The sequence below is a fragment of the Protopterus annectens genome, chromosome 1.part0, assembly GCF_019279795.1.
Source record: "Protopterus annectens isolate FY-2018-M chromosome 1.part0, PAN1.0, whole genome shotgun sequence".
NCBI classification, from domain to species: domain Eukaryota; kingdom Metazoa; phylum Chordata; order Ceratodontiformes; family Protopteridae; genus Protopterus; species Protopterus annectens.
Window position 1 is genome coordinate 421,872,350 of NC_056725.1, and position 20,216 is coordinate 421,892,565.

The following is a 20,216-nucleotide window of genomic DNA, read 5'->3' on the forward strand; positions in this document are numbered from 1 at the left end:
AATCATAAAAAAGGCTGCAAATCATAATCATTAATATATTCCACACAAAAACGTATTTGAAATTACATTGTTAAACATATCAGAGCACACATACATTTTCCCACTGAGACATAAAGACCCTGGTGCTGTTGCTATAAAAAAATCTTTTGAAAACTATATATGTTACTGACAGTGTGTGAAAAGCAGGTATTCTATACAATGCCTAGACAATGTATACAATGCCTGACATTTTTAGGGAAGGTATGAAATATCTGTGTTGTTACATACTTTTCCTAAGCATTGCATTATAAAGAATGACAAGTACTATTTTAGGCAAAGTGTTAAATGTGCACATTGGAAAGGTCTTTAATAACATGCTCCACTTAAAGAAATCCCAGTCCCTCTGAGTTACATGCTCTAGGGACCTAAACCTTGTCACCACAATAAACAGAACATGCTGGAGGAATAGATTCCTGTCCCAGAGACTTCCCATACTCTGGAACAAACTACCTGTCTATATCAAACAAAGCTCCTCATTAGCACTCTTCAAGAAAAATCTTGATGATTGGATGAGAGATAGGAAATTTACCCTAGGGATCACGTCTGTGGCTCTGCTCAACAGGGGCATAGGAAAATAATTTTCTTGGGTGGTGAAAGCCAGGGTACCATTTGGCTAGGCTTATATAGGCCCTTGGGCCAATAGCCTAGTACCTACCTACGAACCTATGAACCTATAAAATGTCTGTAAATGAAAGAAGAAATACAACATAAACTACAGGATATTCTTACTGGGAGAACAAGAGAATCAGAACTGTCATGATTTACTTGTTGCAACAAGAAAGGCTAGAATGGCATTTTGAATTACACTTAATTTTCTTTTTTTACACAAAGGCATTTCATATTTTGGCACTTGATCTTGCACATACACCTCACAAATCCTTGGCCGCTTTTTGTGGACTGAGTGGTAGCAGCAGATTAAAGAGGTATTTCGTGGTCAGAAACATTTTCAGACCTGAGTAAGTCCTTTGGACAAACAATGAATTGTGATCTTGCATAGAGTTGGTTCAAAATTCCTTGTGCCGTTCCAAGTCAGTAAAAGCCATCTTCTGTCACATTCATAACAACTGTCAACAAATTGCACGAGTCACAGTGTCCCTTGTCAACGTCATGGATAGGAACTCGCACAGGGTCCCCCAAAGATGCAGGAGGGAATTTTTTGTCAGAGTTCATTTTCATTTCTTTGGCCTGTACTTCCAGATTCGATTTCAATTGTCTCTTACCTTTGAACGCATTCTCAATATTGAAGCAAATAGTGCACAACATATTAACCCCATAACCTTCCATTTCCTCACTGTCATCATCTTTATTAGCATGCCCACAGATTGCATGAATGTTTCGGCCACACTCTCTGCATGTATGGGCACCGTTGCTTTCCTTTAAGCAGACACAACATGTGACAGAAAAGGAAGGCTCTTCACTATCCATGTCTTCACCATCACCTTGGCTTCCTTCATCATGGATTGCATTCTCATCCATATTTTGTGCAATAGCCTCCGTCTTTTCCATCAGACGATCTGTTTCTTCCAGCTGTATTGTTTGTACACTTCCTATTATTTTCTCCAGTTCTTCTTCTGTCTGTGCACCTTGTAAAACAAATTGGGGTAGAGAAGACGTTGTGAGACCCAATTTAGCTTTGCAGCCAAAGAGAACTTTGTACGGTGTTCTCTGAATCCCAGAATGAAAGGCCCTGTTTTTCATAAGTTGGACGAACCATATTCCCTCACTCCAGCGGTCACTTTTTTCATCTTGCATCAAAGTAGACAGCATATTTTTGATGTCTTGGTTAGCTCGTTCGACACTCCCCTGGCTTTGTGAGTGGTGCGGGTTTCCACGGACAATCTACAAAGTCAGCCAGTACTCACCACTTAATTTGCAAATTCCCGACCATTGTCGGACAGTAAAATTGATGGTGCTCCAAGCAATATAAATATGTCTATCAGGTTGTACGCTACTTCTTCCACTGTCTTTGATCTCACAGCCCTTTGAATCACAAACTTGGTGAGATGATCTTGGTACACCATTATAAACTTGTATTCCCTGTCAGGATGGGTCTGAAAATCGATTAGCTCCATCTGACAATGGGAATTGAATTTAGAAAAAAACATAGGCTTCACCACAATGCCTTTTTTGACACCTTTTTGTTTCTTCTGGCATGGCTCACAGAGGTGAATATACAGTTCAATATCATGATGAGTAATATTCTTGTACTTGGGTGAAAGTTCTTTCAACATTCTGTCCCCTCCTCCATGTCCAATGGCCAAATGACCATCATGAAGTACGTCAAATAACTCAGAGTCACCGATGTAAAAGTGGATAGCACTGATACCTTCTTTAACAGCATAAATCAACTTACTTTTTTTCTCTACCCTCATCACATCATAGCATTTCAGCAGCCAATAGTCCTGTGGTTCCTTCTTAGTAGTCATTTTAGCCTTTTTTACATCATTCACAAAGTTTTTATAAGTGGCTTCTGTTAGAAAAGCACAGTTTTTAGCAGCATTGGCTCATACTTGAGACAGTTCATTGTTTCGCATGTCAGCATGTCGTGATTCTTGCCCATACATTACACTCTCTTCTCCCATCTTCACCCAGAACAGTATGGACCAGTCTCTGTGGCGGCACAGCAAGCACACATGCTTCCACACAGCAGTGTGTGTGTGTGTGTCTGTGTGTGTGTGTGTGTGTGTGTGTGTGTGTGTGTGTGTGTGTGTGTGTGTGTATGTGTGTGTGTGTTTATACACACACACAAACACACACACACATATATACATACTCACACACACACACACACACACACACACACACACACACACACACACACACACACACACACACACACACACACACACACACACACACACACACACACACACACACACGCACACACACACACACACACACAGACACAAACACAGATGCATGTACATATATAAATGCACATACATATAAAAGTAGTATGAAGTACCAATATACATGTATATACACACACACGGAGATGGATATGTATATATATATATATATATATATATATATATATATACATACATACACATGCATACATATACACGCACATATACAGACGCAGATACATACCTAAATACACACAGATACTTACATATACACACATAAATACTACAAGGTATGAATATTCAAGTAATACATAAAGGTAAGATGTATTAATTGAAATCATGTGTCTCAGCTTATGCTTACCAATGAATTATTATTGTAAAGTGCTTTCACCCATTTCTGTGAATGAGGTGAAGGGCTTCCTTAGATCTCATTATGCTTGCATGTAGTAATGTGGTAGTTCATACTACTGATTATGTTGTGTCTTTCGGCTTTTCCTGGTTAGGGGTCGCCACAGCGGAACTCCGGTCCACTAATGACTGGCAGTAGATTTTTACATGCCAAGTTGCCGGCCCTGACGCACAACCTTCAACGAAGGTACACCCATTCACGCATGTCTCCACACAGAAGACGCTCTAGCTGAGAATCGAACAGGACAACGTCTTACTGTGAGGTGACAACGCTCAAAATATAAACAGTTCAATGTGATATTAAAATAATCCTTAGATAATTAAAAGAGTTATAAAAGAAAAAAAAGCCATAATGGAGCTTATTCAAGATGACAGAAGGGTGCAGCTTTTTTATATATGGAGCTATATAGGTTGTTAAGGGAATGCCTTTTCTTTTGGGTCTTGTGAATTTTTTTGAAGTAAAGACACCACTTAATTAGGAAATGACAGTTTATGCTGCTTTAAGACTGCTAAGGCATTCTTCACGTAGGAGAATAATTGACCACTTTAAAAGCATTTAACATCATCCCATACACATTTCAATTGGTAGAACACCATATAATAAAGCCTAAAATTTTTCTTAGTCTCGGCCATGTAAATCAACAACTTCATTCAGTACATTGCATCAACATTTCAAAATTGCTTAAAAGAAGTGCATAAAGATGAATGTCTAAACAATCCAGTTTAATTATTTGCATTCTTTCTGGTAATGCTATACTGATGATCATAAATTCTAACTTTAAGACCCCTGGAGGTCCATCCAATATAAAACGCATTTTAAATGGTGTATCCAACAGCATCAATAAAATTCATTGACAGAGCATTTGAAATACCCAGGGTTTCAAAACTTGTTTGTGTATTTTCACAATAAAAAGGCAACATTAGCTAAATATCTAAATTGCCTGCATTTATTGCAGGCACAAGTGTCTACAATCTTCCTGGCCTTAGGTTAACTATGATATGAAATTCTCCCTCTATCTCTAAGATTCTTTTGATATTAATATTCCTTTTTTTAATAAAATTGGATTCTGTCTCACAGACATTTTTAGTTTAGGATACTTACCAAAATTCTTTCTTACAAATGATATCAAGAACTATGTGAATATGTAAAATACAAGTTATTACAAAACTCTTTAACAATTGCATCTTCATCAAAACTGTCATCAAAGAACAGGAGTTTGTTTACAGTTTCCTGGCCTTTTGGCATTTCTTGTCAAACCCAGCTAATAGGTTAGCTGTATAGGGTTGCCAACTTTTCATATGAAAAATTATGGATATATATGTGAAATAATGTAATTTTGGTATCCGATATGCAAAATTTGCTTAAGAATGTTTAGATTGAACAGAAACGATCAAGCGATAATTATGATAAAGTCATTTTTACAATATCTGCTACTGCATTGTACAGTACTTTGCCAAACATAAGATTTGAACTCATTTTCTCAAACATAATAATCTAACAAAGGTTACCTTGTTATTATAATAGCTGCTGTAATAGCGTTATATTATTCAAATCAACATACTGCTATACAGAAAATGTAAGGAAACATAAAAAAAATTGTCGCCATGTTTCAACTTATAAACAATAGTCTGTGGATGTCAGAATGATGTACTGTGATATACTTCAAGCAAATCCATTGTCATTTCCTTTATTCAGATACATCTTTCCCAAAGGTGCAGCAAGCACAGTACAAACAAAATAAAACTAACAGGTACTGGAGGTCCAGACAGTTAGCCTACCACAACCATAAGTAGACATGGACTGGAAAATGAAATGTATGTACAAGAAGTGTCTGTCTTATTCCCACAAATTGTTGTCTGCAAAGGTTAAAAAGAAGTCCAAATGAACTCAGGGGTACTTACCTCACCCTCACTTCTCCTCCGGAAACTTAGTCCTTGTCTGAGCAGCCCAGGTAAATCCTTCAGTTTGTGCTTCTGTTGTGATTGTTCTTTTTCCATGACCCCACTTCAAGGTAGCAACTGTTTCAAGTTCGGGGGCACAGAAGTTGCCTAGATAATCTGTAGGATCTGGCCCTGCTGCTTGTTCCATATAGCCTGCTTTCATTATTCATGATTATGTACAGTTGTAGCAACATGCAGTAATCCCACCTTCTTACCAATATCCTAGTATACTTATTCCATGTCGTGTACAGCTCTCAGTTTGTTTGACACTCTGGTGAAATCAAAATTGTATTACAATAATCCCGTCCGCATGTAGGCAGTGAGGCCATCTTCTACACAGGTGTAGGAAATCCATTATCCACCACTTCCATTCCACTCTGTCCTGCTCACAATTTCCCCAAGGCACCAGTGTCTTCAGCTTTCACAGGAAAAGATCCCCTTTCTCTAGTCTCAGCACATGGATGCACTGTCTAAGCTCAGCTAGAAGAAAGTTACATACATCCCAAGCACTTTACTTAGGTAAGATGTTAGCAAGTTATGCACCATTGCAACGCAGATATCCATGGCATGCCTCCTCCTGAGTACTGGATTGCACCCGTTAAAATAACGAGGAGCAAAAAAATTACATTGTTGATTTTATTTTTTAAGACAATATGCTGTCCAGAAAAGGCAGTTACTGTTTCCTGGAAAGTGTCTCTTAATTTCAAACAGTCCGGAAGATTTCTGGACAGTTGGCAACCCTACATGGATAGTCCTGAATAGAAAAATTGTCAACCCATCTATCTAATTCAGTAAGTATCTTTACCAATGGTAAACCTATTCCCTCTCTTCATCTTACCTTTTATAACATAATAATAGGGGCTCATATCTGAAAAACTAAAATATGCATTATTGCCCATATTGATGCTCTCTTAAAGGTCATTACAAGAGACAGCGAAGGAGAATTGCTCAAAATACTGATATATTAAGAAAGACAGTGAGTTCTTTGTGCTTATTAAATCAGAGTTTCTGTAAGGAAGAGTTATTTAAATAACCATAAAAAGGCTGCAAATCATAATCATTAATATATTCCACACAAAAACTTATTTGAAATTACATTGTTAAACATATCAGAGCACACATACATTTTCCCACTGAGACATAAAGACCCTGGTGCTGTTGCTATAAAAAAATCTTTTGAAGACTATATATGTTACTGACAGTGTGTGAAAAGCAGGTATTCTATACAATGCCTAGACAATGTATACAATGCCTGACATTTTTAGGGAAGGTATGAAATATCTGTGTTGTTACATACTTTTCCTAAGCATTGCATTATAAAGAATGACAAGTACTATTTTAGGCAAAGTGTTAAATGTGCACATTGGAAAGGTCTTTAATAACATGCTCCACTTAAAGAAATCCCAGTCCCTCTGAGTTACATGCTCTAGGGACCTAAACCTTGTCACCACAATAAACAGAACATGCTGGAGGAATAGATTCCTGTCCCAGAGACTTCCCATACTCTGGAACAAACTACCTGTCTATATCAAACAAAGCTCCTCATTAGCACTCTTCAAGAAAAATCTTGATGATTGGATGAGAGATAGGAAATTTACCCTAGGGATCACGTCTGTGGCTCTGCTCAACAGGGGCATAGGAAAATAATTTTCTTGGGTGGTGAAAGCCAGGGTACCATTTGGCTAGGCTTATATAGGCCCTTGTGCCAATAGCCTAGTACCTACCTACGAACCTATGAACCTATAAAATGTCTGTAAATGAAAGAAGAAATACAACATAAACTACAGGATATTCTTACTGGGAGAACAAGAGAATCAGAACTGTCATGATTTACTTGTTGCAACAAGAAAGGCTAGAATGGCATTTTGAATTACACTTAATTTTCTTTTTTTACACAAAGGCATTTCATATTTTGGCACTTGATCTTGCACATACACCTCACAAATCCTTGGCCGCTTTTTGTGGACTGAGTGGTAGCAGCAGATTAAAGAGGTATTTCGTGGTCAGAAACGTTTTCAGACCTGAGTAAGTCCTTTGGACAAACAATGAATTGTGATCTTGCATAGAGTTGGTTCAAAATTCCTTGTGCCGTTCCAAGTCAGTAAAAGCCATCTTCTGTCACATTCATAACAACTGCCAACAAATTGCATGAGTCACAGTGTCCCTTGTCAACGTCATGGATAGGAACTCGCACAGGGTCCCCCAAAGATGCAGGAGGGAATTTTTTGTCAGAGTTCATTTTCATTTCTTTGGCCTGTACTTCCAGATTCGATTTCAATTGTCTCTTACCTTTGAACGCATTCTCAATATTGAAGCAAATAGTGCACAACATATTAACCCCATAACCTTCCATTTCCTCACCGTCATCATCTTTATTAGCATGCCCACAGATTGCATGAATGTTTCGGCCACACTCTCTGCATGTATGGGCACCATTGCTTTCCTTTAAGCAGACACAACATGTGACAGAAAAGGAAGGCTCTTCACTATCCATGTCTTCACCATCACCTTGGCTTCCTTCATCGTGGATTGCATTCTCATCCATATTTTGTGCAATAGCCTCCGTCTTTTCCATCAGATGATCTGTTTCTTCCAGCTGTATTGTTTGTACACTTCCTATTATTTTCTCCAGTTCTTCTTCTGTCTGTGCACCTTGTAAAACAAATTGGGGTAGAGAAGACGTTGTGAGACCCAATTTTGCTTTGCAGCCAAAGAGAGCTTTGTACGGTGTTCTCTGAATCCCAGAATGAAAGGCCCTGTTTTTCATAAGTTGGACGAACCATATTCCCTCACTCCAGCGGTCACTTTTTTCATCTTGCATCCAAGTAGACAGCATATTTTTGATGTCTTGGTTAGCTCGTTCGACACTCCCCTGGCTTTGTGAGTGGTGCGGGTTTCCACGGACAATCTACAAAGTCAGCCAGTACTCACCACTTAATTCGCAAATTCCCGACCATTGTCGGACTGTAAAATTGATGGTGCTCCAAGCAATATAAATATGTCTATCAGGTTGTATGCTACTTCTTCCACTGTCTTTGATCTCACAGGCCTTTGAATCACAAACTTGGTGAGATGATCTTGGTACACCATTATAAACTTGTATTCCCTGTCAGGATGGGTCTGAAAATCGATTAGCTCTATCTGACAATGGGAATTGAATTCAGAAAAAAACATAGGCTTCACCACAATGCCTTTTTTGACACCTTTTTGTTTCTTCCAGCATGGCTCACAGAGGTGAATATACAGTTCAATATCATGATGAGTAATATTCTTGTACTTGGGTGAAAGTTCTTTCAACATTCTGTCCCCTCCTCCATGACCAATGGCCAAATGACCATCATGAAGTACGTCAAATAACTCAGAGTCACCGATGTAAAAGTGGATAGCACTGATACCTTCTTTAACAGCATAAATCAACTTACTTTTGTTCTCTACCCTCATCACATCATAGCATTTCAGCAGCCAATAGTCCTGTGGTTCCTTCTTAGTAGTCATTTTAGCCTTTTTTACATCATTCACAAAGTTTTTATAAGTGGCTTCTGTTAGAAAAGCACAGTTTTAGCAGCATTGGCTCATACTTGAGACAGTTCATTGTTTCGCATGTCAGCATGTCGTGATTCTTGCCCATACATTACACTCTCTTCTCCCATCTTCACCCAGAACAGTATGGACCAGTCTCTGTGGCGGCACAGCAAGCACACATGCTTCCACACTGCAGTGTGTGTGTGTGTGTGTGTGTGTGTGTGTGTGTGTGTGTGTGTGTGTGTGTGTGTGTGTGTGTGTGTGTGTGTGTGTGTGTGTGTGTGTGTGTGTGTGTGTGTTATACACACACACACACACACACACACACACACACACACACGCACAAACACAGATGCATGTACATATATAAATGCACATACATATAAAAGTAGTATGAAGTACCAATATACATGTATATACACACACACGGAGATGGATATGTATATATATATATATATATATATATATATATATATATACATACATACACATGCATACATATACACGCACATATACAGACGCAGATACATACCTAAATACACACAGATACTTACATATACACACATAAATACTACAAGGTATGAATATTCAAGTAATACATAAAGGTAAGATGTATTAATTGAAATCATGTGTCTCAGCTTATGCTTACCAATGAATTATTATTGTAAAGTGCTTTCACCCATTTCTGTGAATGAGGTGAAGGGCTTCCTTAGATCTCATTATGCTTGCATGTAGTAATGTGGTAGTTCATACTACTGATTATGTTGTGTCTTTCGGCTTTTCCTGGTTAGGGGTCGCCACAGCGGAACTCCGGTCCACTAATGATTGGCAGTAGATTTTTACATGCCAAGTTGCCGGCCCTGACGCACAACCTTCAACGAAGGTACGCCCATTCACGCATGTCTCCACACAGAAGACGCTCTAGCTGAGAATCGAACAGGACAACGTCTTACTGTGAGGCGACAACGCTCAAAATATAAACAGTTCAATGTGATATTAAAATAATCCTTAGATAATTAAAAGAGTTATAAAAGAAAAAAAAAGTAAAAATCAAAACTCTAACAATGTATGAATAAAGAAATATATATAAAATGAAATATCTAGTACTAAAAATAATAATGAAAATTAAACTCACCATGCACAGCCATGAAATCCAAACAAACAACAACAAAAAAATACTTAAGTTGCCTTTAGTAATCGTGATTATAGTCCAGTTACTCTAACTCTTAATGGAGCATGTCTGATTGAGTCCAGATTTCCAATAAGCTTTTTTCTCAAGCTTTGCATTCAGATTGCCTTGTAATGTCCTGAATGTATTCTCTTTATTACAAGAAAAACAAACTTCTCATAGTTTCTGAGCAAGTCTAGACAGTGGGTTGTTGAAGTCCTTAAGTCGGATGTCTGAAAGGTGTTTGGTCACTCTTATTTTGAGAGAGTTAATTGTTTTTCCAGTGTAAAATGCTTTGCAGTTTGAGCAGCTCGCCTGGTATATAGTACAGAGTGGCTATTATTTTGTCAGAAGTATTGCAGCTTGTATTATCTTATAAGATAAAATATTGTTTTAATATACATATAAGATTTTCTTATACAATATTACTAGATGCATTATGAAATGTATTTTTAGGGGTGTATAAAGGCCAGTCTAATTTCTTTTTCATATGTAATTTTGAAAGTACTAATTGCATTGTGTAACAGAAGATTAAAACAATTCTGTCTATGTGGGACAACATTGTCATAAGCAAAAAAAAAAAAAAAAAAAAAAAACAACTGAATGGAAAAGGCAAGCCAAATTCAAGTTCCTTATATAATTTTAGGGAAGAAAGAATGTCAATCAAGAAGCCCTTCCTGAATGTACAGAAGAAGACTGAGGAATTTAAAACTTTTGGAAAAGAGTTGATAAATGGATGTCATTGGCTGCTGTCCATTGACTGTGATTAGCTTCAAGGGATGTAAGTTGTAAAGGGGTGATGGCTGTGAATTACACGCTCCCCTTCATTTGTGTTTGTCATTCTCCTTCTTCTTCTTCTTTATGGTCATGGCTGGTCCTCTGGTACATTTATGGTTGCTACCTGAATTATTCTAATTTCTGTTCACCAAGTTAATGCTGACAGAACTGGCAGAAACCTGTCTTATGCTGCCACCTGAGGGATTGTCTGGACTGACACTTTTTTAAAAAATATTTTTGGAGTGATTGTAATTACTCTGATTGTTGCTCTGAATGTGCCAATCATCTCCTCTGATGTTAAGATGGGTTGGTTACTCCGTATTAATTTTTTCAGAATTGTTATTGTCATTAATGCCCCTCATGAATATTTTACACTTCCTTTCTCGAAGGAGAGGATCCTCTTGGTCTACTTTACTGAAAATGGCATTCGTCCTGCAGGAGCATGGAATTTTAATGTGTAATTGGATTATTTGAGTGATTTTGTAGACTGTTTCCAGTCTGAAGAAATCCCTGTTGTGTAAGAGAGAAAAAGCTCTTACATTGCTAATTTGTTATTTTAATACTTGTGTCTCTCATCCATGAAATAAGAGCTTTTTTTTGCAATTAACATATCTCTACTCCATGGGAGGGAGCAAGCTACCTGCTCTACTGTGAGGACTCACAACATCATCAACTCCTGCTCACTTCCTAATGAGAGCTACTAGCATATGGTGGCTTGGTGTTTTGAAAGCTTTTCCCCAGAGTGCCTACTCTGTCTCACCCCACCTCTGAAGGTAACACAGGAAGGCATGCATACCAGTCCTCCACCCCCCTCTTCTTCTACTGTCAAGTTCTTGAGCTGCTAATCAAACTCAGGTTACCTGGGCCACAGTCAGGGCCTTAACCCTGTATGCCACTGGTGCAGGCTTTTTATGTTTGTTTTCTAAATTAGATTTGTTGTCACTAAGCAGAAATTGTCAATCCATGCCCGATGGCTGTCTGAAGGAAGGCTCTCGCCATGCTGATGGGGAGTGTATGGGCCAATTGGCAGTGGCAAGTGCTGATGATCGACAAGAGGGAAAAGAAAAATAATTAAAATTAATTAATTAATAATTATTAATTAATTAATAAAAAGGAAATCCATTCCAGCCCTGGACTGCTCAGTGAGTCTCATGTCTACTTGTTCGTTGAAGACCATGAAACAGTCTGTGCATACCTGTGCAGATCGATGAGGGGCTCTTCTTCTTTCATTGCAGCTTCTGTGGGGTTTTCATCATTCAGAAGCTGTTGAAAGTACTCCTTCCATCTACCTTTGATGTCCTGTGGATTGGTGAACAGGTTGTTGCTGGCATCTTTTATGAAGGTTTTCTGATCATAGCATCATAGGATTGTAGGAGGTTACTAGGCTATTTTTCCTAAGGCCTCTACAAGTCTAGTCATGTTATACCCTTGTTTCCTTATGGACCAAGATAATATAGTCTATGTTTGTGCCTGAATCTAAGATCAGCACCAGTTGCCCCTGTCTAAGAGAGACACAGAAGAAACTGCCAGTGTAAATTTACAGTTTCTCATCCAAATGTCCAGGTTACACTTAAATAGGGTCATTGAGGAGCTCTGTTTTACATGAATTGGGAGCTTGTTCCAGAGGAGTGGTAACCTCTGGGAGACATATCTGTCTCCCAAGCATGTTCTGTTAATATTGCAGGCTAGGTTAAGGTCCCTAGAGTGAGTGAATCATGTCCCATTGGATTTGCGAATGTGCAGCAGCTTCATCAAGGCAAGGTCTGAGACTGCTCTGTAGGCCAGGCACAAGTTGCCTTTAAGCAGTATATACGATACTGAGTAAAGTGATAGAGCCTTCAGTCTGTCCATGTAGGTCATATGTTGCAGACTCTGAATTTTCTTGGTGAGAAACCTCTGAGGTCTCTCTCCAGATGCTGCAGGTGTCTGGTGAGGTACATGCAGAAGGCAACATTGTACTCTAGTATTGGTTTAATGAGAGCTGAATTCAAGGGAGTTATAACCTCTTTAGCTTTGGATGCTATACCCTTGCTTATGAGATGTGCAACATAAAAGGCTTGCCTTACTGCTGTGGACACCCGATGATCAAAATTAAGGCTGCTATCAACTTGTCTTCCTAAATCTCTCACCACTGAATTTGAACTTAGGGGGTATTGTTAATGCTGTAATCAGCAGGGGTTTCTCCTTTGCTGAAGGGGATGATAATGCATGTTTTTGCATTTAGTTTCAGTCCATGGCTTTGACATGAATAATTTGTCTGTGTAAGCCCATTTTGTAGTACATTGGCATCTTTGGGGGATTCTATGATTGCACCCAGTTTGCAGTCATCAGCAATAGGCCATCTATTTTTGCCTGGAATTCTGAAAAATAGGTACAAACAGTAGGGGGGCTAGCACAGATCCTTGTGGAACACCACTGGTGACAGGTCTGCTAGTAGAGGTGGCATCCCCAATTTTGACTATATGTGTAGTGTTTGTGAGCCAGCTGGCAACCCATGTAGTGATGTAAGGGTTAATCCCCAGCTAGGTGAGTTTCTTAATGATGCCTGAATGAGAAATTGTGTAGAAGGCCTTGGCTAAGTCGAGATAGGCAGTGTGAACTGTTTTGCCTTCATCCAGGGCCTTGGTGACATTCTTAAAGAATTCCACCAGGTTTAGCAGGCAAGATCTGCCCTTAATGAAGCCAAACTGGGTTGGGTCAAGAGTTTGAAGGTCACCTATATCCTTGTTGATAAGGTTGATAATGATTCTCTCCATGGCCTTGCAGATATGACTGGTTAGGCTTATGGGCCTATAGTTCCCAGGGTCAGTTGAGGGAGCCCCTTTGTGCAAGGGGATTACAGCTGCTGTTTCCACTCAGCTGGGACAAAGCCAGTGCTTAGACTGAGACTCAAGAGCGTGCTCAGCGGTTCCGCTAACTCCTGTTTTAGACCATTTAATAAGCAGACTGGAATGTTGTCTGGTTCCATAGAGGCTGTGTTTTTGGCCTTAGAGAGTGCACCTATGACTTACTATTTGGAGATACTAGGCAGAGGACTAGTGATGGGTATGTTATGGGGTATGACTGGTAGGGACAGGTGGATGAGGTTTTCATCAAACCTGTCCCCTAACAGGTTGTCAATGTCCTCAGGCTCAGTATAAGTGGACCATCCATAGCTAGATCTGGACAAAGCTGGGCCTTCCTTTTAGATTTCAGACTTAGCTAAAGAATGCTTTAGGATTTTCCTTAGCTTAGGATGCTAATTTAGTTTTGTAATTAGCTTTAGAGGACTTTACACAATGTCTAATCTGTTTTCTTATGCTTTGGAGGGAGTTCTTCTTTTGCTGGGACTGTTCCCTCTTGTTTCTTTGACAGCACTTTCTTTCTCTTATTGTATAGCCTATTTATGCTGGATGTTCAGCAGGGTGGCTTATTTTTTTGTGAGTATCTTGACTTAATCCATTCCAGTATGGCTGTGTCTATACATTTATATAAGTGTTTATAGAGAACATTTGTGTATACCTCGGTATAGGGTCATTGTTGTCAATGTTGGCAGGGGGGCTGAAACTATTGATGCCATCACTCAGTAGGCTATAGTTTGCTTTGAAGAAATTTTTTAATCATTTTGCTCCTGAGGGTGGGTCAGCTACAATTGTTACTTCAATTGAGACTGATTTCTGTTTGGGCTTTACCAGGGAAGGCCCCACAGATGGGGTGGTGCAGCAATCCCTCATGCTGGTGAGCACTATGTCAAGGATATTAAAGCCACTTGTGGAGGTGCTGACTATCTGCTCAAGAGCATTTGTGTTAACAAAGTCCAGGAACCTTTGGGTGAGAACTTTTGTGCTCATATATGTTACCCAATCAATGGAAGGTTAATTAAAGTCATCCATGACCAAGGTATTCGGCTGCACTGTGAGTGACTCAAGTAAGTTCAGGTAGGCTGTGTGGTTTTTACGGTTCATGGTGGGGACCTATAGCTAATGATGTGAAAGGGGTCTTTCTTACAGTTAGCTTGACTTGGAGTAACTCTAGGGAGTTGTACTGTTTAACTAACCTTGAGGTGTATTTGTCTTTAATGAAGATGGATACACCTCCTCCTCCCTTGTTTTTTCATGTTCGTTTTGTGGTCTGAATGTGTGGAAGGCATTGTAGCCCTGCATGGCCAGGGTACTTTCTGAGGCCTTGAACCATGTCTCTGTGACTACGCAGACATCAGCATCTTCCAATGTGAGAAGTGCTTCCAGTGAGTGCAATTTCTGATTTAGACTCCTAGCATTAAGCAGCATAAGCCTGAGTTTGTTTCTGGAGGATATCTTTACGTGGGGAATTTTGTTTTTATGACATTGCCTAAAAAGGCAATATGGGGAGGCAAGTATATTTGCCAGCAACCTAAAGTCTAGAGGCAACAGGTGAAGACCATCTCTGGCAAAGCAGCACGGTATGTCAGCTATATCAGCCTAGGCTGTCAGATACTGGACCCCCCTGGATTGACACCAGAAGCTAAGCCAATTGCTGAAGTCAATCATTTTTTGTTTGTATTGTGGCATCATCCTGGGTGGGGAAGAATGCTGCTTAGGGCTAGGGACATACCTGCCTGGGACACATAATCTGAAATCTCAATCATGCCTGTCTTCATATAGCACAGTGAGGTACATCTCAGGTCATTCACTCCAACTTGGACTATGATAGAGTCATAACAGTACTTGTTGTTGAGAGGCTTGAGTGTGTGCATGATTTGGTGGATCCTGGCACCAGACAGGCAGCTGATTGTGACCTTCTCCTTTTCAGCCTATTGTGTGGACATCTGTGTGTCTCACTATGGAGTTACCTATGACCAAGATATTTGGTTTAGATATGTTTTGCCTTAGGGACTTATTGGGTGAGAAATTGATGTGTGTGTTATCATGTCTAGTGGGTGCTGTTGGGACCATATTGTCTGCAGAAGGCTTGCGCTAGGGAGGTCTCTGGTATTTTGGTATATCTCTAGTGAGTACCTCCATGTATGTGGGATTATACGTTGTGTGCTTGGTATGTGTAGGAAGTGGAGTCTGGGTACTAACAACCTGCTTGGTATTTGGTTTGTTGTTACATAAGAGAGAGAGAGAGAGAGCATTGATTCCAGATTCATAGTATAGATATATATGTCATATATTGTATTTGTTTGTTTTAGGAGTAATAGGTTGTCTGTATACATGAGGCAATTGCTACATTGCCTTAGGATGTCCATGTCAATCAGGCTGGCTGAAGAAACTGTGAGAAACTGACCTTCAATTATGTCAGGTGTATTCTGTAATAAGTGGTGAGGGGTGAGCTAGATGGACTACCTTCTGCTGTAAAACTAGTAAAACCAGCTAATCTATAGGAGGTTTAGTTGTAGAAGTCTTTGCTGGCACCTCAGAAAGTGCAGCTGGGTTGCTCTCTGCATTGCACGCCAAGAAGGAGGGAAGCTTGTGAGGGTTCCCTAGCAGTTATCTAGGAGAATTTTGACTTTTTAAGCATTTGTGTCTATACACAGCAGTGCTAACCCCTGTTGCATGGTATACAGCTACAAGCAAATGCTGTGCTTAAATATCAGCTAAGTAAAACAGTTTTTAAACAATCCGACCAATAGGAAAGCCCAAGACTGAGCCTTGTTCCAACAATCCCCTGCTCAGATGGATCCTTGACTACACTCCTGCCACAAGGGAGCAGGAGGGCCATCTTAATGTAGATGGCTGACTTTAGTGCTCAGAAAATGCCAGTCTAGATTCAGCAAGTTTGAATCTAGCCTATTCTATGAATTGTTCAAGTACTGTAAATAGGCAGTGCAACAAATACAGTCACAAACAATAACAACAGTTTAAAGTAGGTGGCAAAACAATTGCAAACAGTTTAAAAGTGCAAAGCAGGTTTTAAAAATACTTACTTTTCAAGATGACTATCTTCTTTATCTTTCTGTCTGTACCTTCCAACCTGATAGAGTTTCTTTGTGCCATCTGCTAAGTCACTTTCCAGAGGCATGTAGAGTTCTTCTGATGCCTTGTTCTTTGTTATTGCAACTCATTTCTAAGCATCTTTGTTAGCCAACTAGTATTCCTTCCTAGCCTGGTCTATCTTTTCTATCTTCCACCTTTTCCTGCACTCTTTCTTTCTTTTGATGACTTCTAGGACTTCTGCATTCCACCAGCAGCTTTCCTTATGTACCTTATTTCCATACCTGGCTCAGTCGCATATCTGTTCTATGGTCCTCACACATGCTGTTTTGAGGCCCTACCATTCTTCTTCATCTCCACCTATTACCTCTTCTTCCTGAGGTGCTGGAGACCTGAGTATTTTCTTGAACTGTTGTGTGTTCTCTCCAGTCAACTTCCAGGTCATCAGCTTAGTCTCTGCCAACCCTAGAACTTTCTCTGATCACTGCTTGCAGCTATTTGTGACAACCAGTGGCTTAAACTGTGGGCTGATTGTTTCACACATTATGACTTTACAATCTATTCTAATGTGCTTTCCTTACTATGAAGAAGTTTACAAGAGTTGCATTTTGGCCCGTCTTGTATGTGACATTGTGGCTGTTTCTCTTATTGAACCATGTGACAGCCATCATCAAGCCATATGCCAGACACAAGTCTAGAATGATCTTTTCTGTCTTTTATTCCTTTAATTCATGTTGCCCCACTGATGTGAACTCAAGCAGTCCTCATATCGTCTTTTGTCTATCCCAATATATGCATTCAGGTCCCCCATTATCAGCAATAATGCATGTTGTTCTGCTTTGTCTGGTAGGTCCTATAACAGCCACCTGACTGCACCCTTTTCCTCACTCTCACAACCCTGCTGTGGGGCATAAGCTAGGATTATGAACAGTGCCCATGTTTACACTGGAATCTGTTTGCCATGAGTTTATCACCAATTCTTGTGACAGCCCTTACTGTGTTCTGAACCTCCTTCTTCACCACATTTCCCACACTATTGCTCACAGTGTCCCCTGAGTAGTAGACTCTGGATCACAAGCCAAGTGGTTTTACTGCAATGCCCTTACATCTTGTTTTCCTGGATACAGAGGATGTACAGCCTCCTCCTTATCATCATGTAATCCACTTCCAAGCTACATCCTGTCAGTGAACCTATATTGGGTGGAGCAATCTGTCATTCATGTTTAGCAGGTTGATTAGTTTTACTTCCAGCTTTTGCTCAATAGAGCTATCCCATGTAACACAGACTGGGCAACTGGACACCAGCCACCCAGCAGCTTATTGACTCAGGGTTTCTGGTCTTTATGGCAGTCACACAATGGTCAGTAGGAGCACATAGACCCCTTTCTCCTACTGTTAGCATGTATCTGTGGAATAGGTTGGGTCCTCAACCCACTTATCATTAGCAAATACTCATGACCATTTTTTGCTGACATTAATCTACATGACCAAATTATCTAGAGCCAATTTTACACCACTGAGTGGCTAGCTCAGACACTGCAAGCAGTCTGTGATCAGTGTTCTCCTATCAAGAGGATAATGTGCACACGAAGAAGTTGGTCTATACAAGTCTTTCCCTACTGGCATCATCTAGAGTCTATGCTGCTGCCCACAACTTCATTTTGGGTGAGTTTTAGGTGGGAACACTCAGAATTTTTTTTTGAGGAGGTGTGAGGAACCCCACAGAGATACAGGGAAAAAACATGCAAACTTCCCACAGACATTGGCTGGAGATCATGCTTCAGCTTTGTACCTTATGCATGGGAGGGAACAGATTCACCATTGTGCTGTCTCCAATTTCTGTTTTTTTTTTTTTTTTTTTTTTTTTTTTAATATTAGCCCATCTGTCTACCTGAGCCATTAACACCTTTCTATCCTATCCATCTCTTCCTTCCATTGTCCTGTTTCTTTCTATTTGCATTCATATTTTGTACAGTATTAGCCATGGCATTGGATGTGGTGCAATGATAGCTACTACACTATGTACCTGCCTTGCCATCACTGACTGGTCACCAGGTCAGCTTTTTTGCAGGGTGATGTAGGTTACCAGTGGGTGGGGAGTGTAGGTTCCTTATTCTCCACCAAGAAGTGTGCTGACTGTTAATACTTGGAGGCTAACCAGCTTCCTGGTCTCAATGACACTATAAATATTATTCTAAAATAAACACATCAAATTCTGAGGCACTTATAATGCTGAGTGCTGATATGCTGAAAAAAACAAGTGCACACATGCTGATAAAAGACAAAAAATGCAGAAGGGCGAATACTGAACATTGCTCTTCTCCTTTATTTAAACGATCCCCGATACGCCCCCTACTCCCAGAACTTAAATTTACTAACTCTGAGAAAATAGTATATTTGTAAGTCCTTTTGCTTCAGCCATTCAGTCCCACCATTTTGGGACTCGCTAAAGCACGTCCTGACATTTCAAATTCATATAATATAAGGAACTCCGAAACAAAGTAAAGCAGTAAATAATTAACAACAAGAAAGAATATTACCTCAGACTACAAAAGCACCATAAGCATAACCCAAAAGAATTCTGGAGGTCTATTAATTCCTTACTAAAACTAGGCTCCAATAACAACCCGTGCCCAGCAACAGACAAAATACCCACAGAAATAGCCTCACTCTTTAACTCACAGTTCATTAATACCATTGCCAACCTCACTAACAATTTTCCCCAAACCGAAATAGCTCCTGCATACTCATCATCCTAACATACTTATAGCTCTCCCCTGCCCAGCTTTTCTCTTTCACCTATTCCTACAGCTGCTATAAAAAAAACTCCTCCTAAAACTCAAACCAGGCATTCATGCCCCTGACAACTTACCTCCTGAATGCCTACAATTATCAGCAAACTGTGTAGCTTATCCTCTCAGCATACAAATAGATCAATCCAGGAGTCCTACATACCCACAATCTGGAAAAAAGTATACATTCTCACACTCCACAAAGGCAGAAACAATACAGATGTCACCAACTTTCGACCTATAGCCATCCTTTCACCCATTTCTAAGATCCTAGAAAAATGCATCCATGCACAACTTTAAAATACCTATTAGACAACCAAATTCTTTCCTCTACTCAATATGGTTTCAGACCAGGTCACAGTACTATCACAGCTCTTTTATCCTTCCTAGACAGTCAACTGTGCCTGAGATGCTGGAAAAGTTGTCTCTTCTCTCTTTCTTGACCTTTCCAAGGCTTTTGATACTATATCTCTTCTAATTCTTCTCACAAAACTGTCTAACTTAGGTATCACTTTCTCTACTCTAAACTGGTTCTCCAGCTACCTCACAGATAGGCAGCAATCAACCAACTGGCAGCAATCCTTCTCTCCTTTCCTCAAAACAACTACAGGCATGCATCAAGGATCTATTATAGGCCCCCCTGCTGTTCAGTATTTTGTCAACAACTTCCACTCCACCCTTAATCAAGGTACAGTCATCCAATACTCAGATGACTCAACCATCATCTGTTCATAGGTTCATAGGTACATAGGTTCATACTAGGCTATCTGCCCTAGGGCATTTATAAGCCTAGCCAGAGTGTGTATGGCTTTTGCCACCCATTTTA

At 39.8% G+C, this 20,216-nt stretch overlaps 2 pseudogenes; both read right to left on the reverse strand.

Moving 5' to 3' along the window:
- Nucleotides 1–1,068: 1,068 nt before the first annotated feature.
- On the reverse strand, nt 1,069–2,465 carry LOC122815895 (annotated as a pseudogene).
- A 4,870-nt stretch (nt 2,466–7,335) lies between these two features.
- LOC122816786 lies at nt 7,336–8,732 on the reverse strand (annotated as a pseudogene).
- Nucleotides 8,733–20,216: the final 11,484 nt, after the last annotated feature.